Source organism: Capsicum annuum, chromosome 4, assembly GCF_002878395.1.
Source record: "Capsicum annuum cultivar UCD-10X-F1 chromosome 4, UCD10Xv1.1, whole genome shotgun sequence".
Lineage (NCBI taxonomy): Eukaryota > Viridiplantae > Streptophyta > Magnoliopsida > Solanales > Solanaceae > Capsicum > Capsicum annuum.
In genome coordinates this window covers 125,725,226-125,732,620 of record NC_061114.1, presented here as the reverse complement: position 1 = coordinate 125,732,620, position 7,395 = coordinate 125,725,226, and positions in this window count along the sequence as shown.

The window sequence follows — 7,395 nt, the reverse complement described above, 5'->3', positions numbered from 1 at the left end:
ACGAAGGAAGGGAGATTGGTTGGGTGCCTGGTATTACATCAATATCAAACTCTACTTCTCGTTCAGGAGGCAAACCTGGAAGATCTTCAAGAAATACATCAAAAAATTTATTTACCACCGTAATAGCGTGAAGAGTTGGTGGCTCCGCTTCTGCATCCCTTCCTCTAACTAAATGAAATATGTATCCCTTGGAAATTATTCTTCTTGCATTAAAATAAGAAATAAATCTACCTCTTGGCGTGCCAATTTCACCTTTCTATTCAAGGACTGATTCATTTGGAAAATGGAAATATACCTTTTTCGTGCAGCAATCAATTGTGGCATAACAAGACGCCAACCAGTCCATACCCATTATAACATCAAAATCTACCATTTCTAACTCCATAAGATCATCTATCATTTCACAACCATAAACAGTTACTATGCAGTTTCGGTAAACCCTTCTAGCTATAATAAATTTCCCAACCTATGTGGACACTTCAAATGGCTTAACTAAAAGTTTGGGTATTCTTTTGAACTTTCCAGCAACCATTGGAGTAACATAAGATAATGTAGAACCGGGATCAATTAAGGCATATACATCAAATAAAAAGATAGACAACGTACCCATAACCACATCTAGGGAAGCCTCTAAATTCTGTCGATCCGCTAGAGCATATGTACGATTTTAAGCCCTGCTAGAACTCGTGGTTCCTCTATTACCTCTAAAATGACCCATTAGTTATTCACCCCTTCCTGAATAAAGAATCGATGATGATGATTCAACAAATGACCCCATAGGTCGTGCCATACCCCCTATGCCCCTTCATGGTATTCTCTCATCATACGCCCCGACATACCGCACCAAAAGCAAACATTGATCCCTAGCCGACATGCGCCCAAATGATACCTTCCACATTTATTGCATGGCTCTCAAGGAGGTCTCGATTGGCTCATATTCCCTTTCCCTTGGTACCCCACTGTCCGCAAACTCTAACTCTCACTTTTGTGCCCAAATTAATTTTCTCTGTACCCTTGGAACTGTGGTAGGGCACTAGCTTTAGAATAAGAAGACAATGGCCTAGGTGGTCTAGCAGAAAACTGTGGTCTGAGCCCTCCTTGGGATGCCATGAACTGCCCTGTAGATCTGGCCCTCTTGGAATATCCTCTTTCTAATTCCTGTGTTCTTATCCTCTGCCTCTGATCTTCCATTTTCTGTGCAAAAGCTTGGATCCTTGCTATGTCTATATCTTTGTTCAAAGCGGTAATAGTACAATCTCTAACCAGATATGGATCCAACCTATCCATATATTGATGAACTCTGTCATCCATAGTAGCTACAATATTAGGAGCATATCTCAACCAGGAATTAAATCGGTGAATGTACTCCCTCACTCTCATATTCCCCTGACGATGATTTAAAAACTAATCTGCATGGGCCTGATGAATCTCGAATGGAAGATAATGATCAAGAAATGCCACTTTGAACTCTTTCCAAATAGCTGGGGGTGCATCAATACCCCTAGATCGTTTCCAATCCTCGTACCAATATATAGCCTCCCCTTTGAATCTATACGCCGCTAACTCCACTATCTCTCTACCCATTACATGCATAATATCTAAGGACCTTTAAATTTGATCAATAAAGTCTTGTGAGTCCTTGTTAAGATCTGATCCAGTAAAAAAGGGAGGATCCATCTTAAGAAAATCCTGTGTTCGAAGGCTAGCCGCCCTATCTATACTACTAGGACCCGTGGTAGGAATAGCTTGCCCTTGAGCTTGCCCAGCAACTATACTAGTCAAAAGTTGTACAGCATTTCTAAGATCTTGATCAGTAGCATTAATAGGTGGCTCTGGGGATATAGTTCTCCTCCCCCTTATTTCTTCAAGACTGGAAGAAGTTTCTGATGCATGCTCAGCTGGAGCCTCACTTTGATTAGCTGGTATAGTGGGTGACTTACTAGTCCCCTCTCCAGGAGCCACATCTACTTGTTTACCGGTATTCTTTCTTCTAATAACCGACATCATTACTATAATAAGAGAAACAAACGGATTTAGTGGTCAACTATGACTTCATATACAATATAGGCTCTATCGCAAGATCTAAGACATGAAGAAAAAGAAACAAGAGATATTGATGGCAGCAAGAATACTAAGTTAGAGTTCGTTAAGGAATCACAAAGAGTGCTTTATTAGAGCTAAAGTACTCGTTTTAGTTTGTTTCAGTTATCCACACTTTTCTAGTTTTCCACTAGTTTATTTAAAAGAGAATTAAGGTTAGAGTTCGTTAAGGAATCACAAAGAGTGCTTTATTAGAGCTTAAGTACTCGTTTTAGTTTGTTTCAGTTATCCACACTTTTCTAGTTTTCCACTAGTTTATTTAAAAGAGAATGAAACACTTCTAAATCTATAAATAATAAATACTTAATTATTATTTTTCATTTTATCCTATGAAAAGCTTTCACGATGGCATATCCATGTTTTTCTAGTTTTCTACTAGTTTATTTAAAAGAGAATAAAATACTTCCTAAGTTTAAAAATAATTAATTTTTATTTTTCATTTTATCCTATGAAAAGCTTTCGCATAACTATCATCATATCATATGTTTAAGATTAAAGTAAATAGAAGGTTAATAAAAAAGTATGCTTGAGGTAGCTTTTTTCTCCCCAACCCAAGAAGATCAGTAATGTACTTATAATAGAAAAGTATGTTGTTTACCCCAATAAAAAAAAATATGCTTGAGGTTTTTTTTTTCACCCTAACCCTAGAATATCAATAATGTATTTACTCTGCGACATGACTCAAATTCGCAATCAAATTTGCCGCATATCAGTTGAAAGATGTGGCATATCTGTGGTACGAGGAGTGGGAGTAGTTGAGGGGAGATAATACTGAGCAGGCTCTGTAGGATGACTTTTTGGGTGCCTTTCTTGATCGTTTCCTTCCACAGGAGTTAAGGGAGTCAAAATTTAAGGAGTTCGTAAATTTGAAGCAAGGCAAAATGACTGTGAAAGAGTATGCCTTGAAGTTCTACCAGTTGTCACGTTATGGTTCGCAGTTGGTGTCTAGCTTGAGGGCTAGAATGAGAAAGTTTGCTTCCGGCAACCCATATACAATCTAATAACCAATATCAAGCCAATATCCATAACTCCTCTCTAACATATGATCTTCGTAGAGAATTTTTAAAGATGTCACATTTTCTGTCAGAAAAATCAGTATTTCAACTGTGATATCAATGTGTCATGATCTGATCCAGGTCCTGGACGTCACGGGTATCTTAATCCCACCATAGATCGAAGACCACCCCCATAGCCTAACCTCAAAAGCATAAAAATAATAATAAAGCGAAAGTCAATCAACAATAATAAGAAGATAAATAGATAATTCAAATGAAACTAAGAGTCAAAATATTAATCATCCCACATCTATCCACGAAAGCCTCTAAAACAAGAATAACATCTAAGTCAGGACATGCCTCCAAATATGACAAAAAAAATCCAAAAGTACTCAGTCAATAAGGAAAGAATGATGAAATAACAAAGCCTTCCGAAGAAAGGATGCTCACTACTTCACGACAATCAATAGACGGGCTCAACCACCTAACACTGCATTGGAGCAATAGAAAAATCTTTGGACCCTACATCATAAAATGATGTAGTGTTCTAGGACAGTCAGTGGGATAAACACTGGCATGTAACTCAGAAAAGTCATAAAATAATGTCATATCCAAAGTAAATCAAAACCACATCCACACACTCATATATATATATATATATATATACATTATAGAATGTTGGGACAGGGTAAATGGTCATGAACATGAAATTTTAAACCATTAACCTGAACCGTGTGGCTCTATTTGTCCTAAAGGCAATCATGGGCTATATGGGTTTAGCTCCCCATTCTGAAAAGGCCCTAGTGCGTGTTAGCCCACATGAACTAAGGGAAAACTAAATTCACCAAGGTAATAGCCTGTAACACCCCAAATTTTGGCCGTTGAAAAAATTCTTGAGCTTTGAGTTCACTGCCCTGACTACGACTGGATATACGAGTCGTAAGGTCTCTATATGGGTTGTATGACCCAAACCATAGCCTGACCAGTGAAGGCTACCTTTGCTTCTGTCTTGGTTACAAGTTAAGCCAAACGAGTCGTAAAGACTCTATATAGGTCATAGGTACCAATCGTGGGGTGACCAGTGTAATTACCCAAATATTCTGTCTTGATTACGACTAGGACCCTACGAGTCATAGGGTCACTTGACGAGTCATGTAGTGTGAGTTGTAGGGTTACTAAAGAGGGGTCCTTTACCTACTGTCCAGACCACGACTCATGGTAACGAGTCATAGTGTGTCCTTACGAGTCGTAGAGAGGCCCGCCGTCGCTAGCAATAAATTTTCAACTTTTAATTAAGGGTACTATGGACATTTACCTCTTCCCAACATAAGACCCACGACCTTAAATCATATTGGGGACCTATTTTCAGCACTTATCAATCATAAACACTCTCTCAAACTCTCTCAAATTCCCCATTCAAAGATAAAGCCAGAGTTTCAAGAAACTAGCCATCTAGGGCTATAAGGGTGATTTCTTCTTCAAATTTCTTAGGGATTAAGGAATGGATCTCTCTCCTTAAACTTGTGTTTTCATTATATCATGAATTGTTTTATTATTCATATGGTTTTGATATTGGATTTTGAATGATGGGTTGAGGGTTTTGGATTTAATTTGTTTAAATGTTTTACCCATGATTTTAATGGATGGGTGCATGAGAACGGTTAATGAAATAAAGGTACAAAGATTTCCCAAATTTGCAAATAATAGAAATAAGGGTACAAGACTTCCCCAAATAATTGGATTTTGGTTTTGGGAATTGATGAGAACCTCAACCCACTCGCATAATTGGTTTTGGAATGTGAATAATCATTTGGCTTGGCCTAATTTTCTTAAAACTAGCACATTGCATAAATGGCTAAATGGATAATAATGATCTTGAAAACATTGTGGGGGACAAGGATTCCCTAAAGTTGTTTTAATAATAGAGTCTGGGGGTATGAGAATTCCCCCAAGTGATGGCGTAATGACATTCACTTGCAAGCTATAGTCGGTATCAAGATACCACTTAATGATTCGTTATGATTAACTCTTTAAGATATGGATGGGTTATGTGCTAAATATTTTAATTGGGCTTTAAGGGGGTTTTGTATTTAGCCGTGAAGGTGGATATCCTGAGGTACTAATACTAGAAACCCACGGTTGCTGATGGGAGGGTCAGCCTAGATGACCGTGTGCTTGTGTGACACTACATGTATATCTGCATCATGGATGTTGTTGGGTATAAGGATTCTCTGGCCTTTTATTATATCTTCGGTTCATGCGACTAACATGCTCTGGGGCCCGATCAGGGGGTGACATCCTAGACCCATATAGGACGGTCAACCTACACAGTCCAGGCTAATGATTTAAAGTTCATGCTAAACCGTGTTTCATCTCCCAACATCTTATACATATATATGTGTGTGTGTGTGTATGTGTACAGGTGAAATGGTTTTGAATTCTTTTTTGAATGATGGCATTATTTTATTCCCTCGTTCCTGAGTTATATGCTAGAGTTCAACCCGCTAACCGTCTTCGAATGTTGTATCCTCACGCGATGTAGGATATGGAGTCACTTTTACTTTTCCTGTACAATGATAGGATTTTAGGGTGTCAAAAGTTTGCTTGAATTGGTAAGCTTCCATTCTTCGAAAGATCTTTATTTCATGGTTTTGCTATAATCTTATGTCATAGACTATTCATATGGTTTCTTTTGGCTATCACCAGGGCATGTCCTGACTTAGATTATATTTGGTTTTGTCGTAGAGGCTTTGTGGATTACTATGGATTGGAATATGTTGAAAATTCATAAATTCTTTTTTGAGTTTCCTATCTTGTTATATGTTCAGAATTGATCCGCTGCTAGCTACATTGTGTTCTATTTAGCTAGGCAGAGCAGTGGTCTTCGGTCCTCGATGGACTTGAGATTTTCTTCACGATCAGAACCTAGTTTGGATAGTGAAAAATTTGATATCAGAGCCCTAGGTTCATGGTCAATTGGGTGTCCACAAAGTTGTGTCAAGTAAAGTCTCTTTTATGGGTGTGTAGAGCACCACACTTATAAGGGAGAGGCTATGAGACATTTAGGAATGTTTCCTTTGCATTGTTCTACTTTTGGGCTATAGAGTCTAGCATATTGAAACCTCCTCTAATTCCCGTTTGTTCGCATTTTTAATCATGTCTCCCAGAAGATCTAATGCTCATGGATAATCCTTTGACCCGCTTGAGGACAATGTGGGCGGAACTCATCTTGCTTATGGGGTACAAACCTAGTCTAGGCTTAGTACTTCTGATTGCCCTCATGAAGTTCCACCAGTGTCACACCTCAAATCCTATTGAGGCGGACTGGCACCCATAACCGAGGAGGCCCGGGAAAACCAGCTCATAACCTTATACTTCCCATGTATACCTCTATGACAACCCGAAATTCGAATAGCATCATGTCGGATATAAAAGAAAATAATTACCTGTATAAGATCGAGCACACATATATATGTATATACAATACTTGATCGTTGGATCCATCACGTCTATTAACAAAACACCACCTTGATTGTATATTAGGTCTACAAAGACTTTAGACAATACATAGAGTTTAACTAAGGTCGGGACACACCCCGCCATATAACTAACTTCTATACAATACCAAAAGTGACTGGATATGATACGGAAAGCCCCGAAGCAAACTGGAGCTCACCAAAAGCAGCTGGATATCCTGGCTCCTACTTGTGCGGTGTATGAGCTGAGTTACCTGTGCCTGCATCATGAAATGCAGGTCCTCCGTGGGGGACGTCAGTACGATATATGTACTGAGTATGTAAAGCTGTAGATAATCATATATGATATAGGAGCTCAATAGAAATCAGAAACAAGTGAATAAATCGTAATAGGAGTGGACCACACTTACTAGAAATTATGACAACCTGTACATTATTTATTCAATCACTTTACCTTCGTTCTTATCATCTTTGTAATCATTACTGTACTATACTATGACCATTAGGCTGCCTCCAGTACATATCAACTGGGATCGACCCATGATAGGCTTATGCCCCTGGGATACCACCCATAAACACATAAATAGGGATCGACCCATGATAGGCTTATATTCATGGGATACCACCCGATAAGGGAGAACTACCATCACTTAGTTCAATTAATCTTTGAGATTGTTATTTCGGTCGCTACCGTATTTTTGATACTTTGAAACAATGATACATCAATAAGAGACATATAAATAGACTATCAATGCAATAACAATGAAGCAAGAACTCATTGGCACATCAATGAAATGTTTTGGAGTCATCAATGCCATAACAAT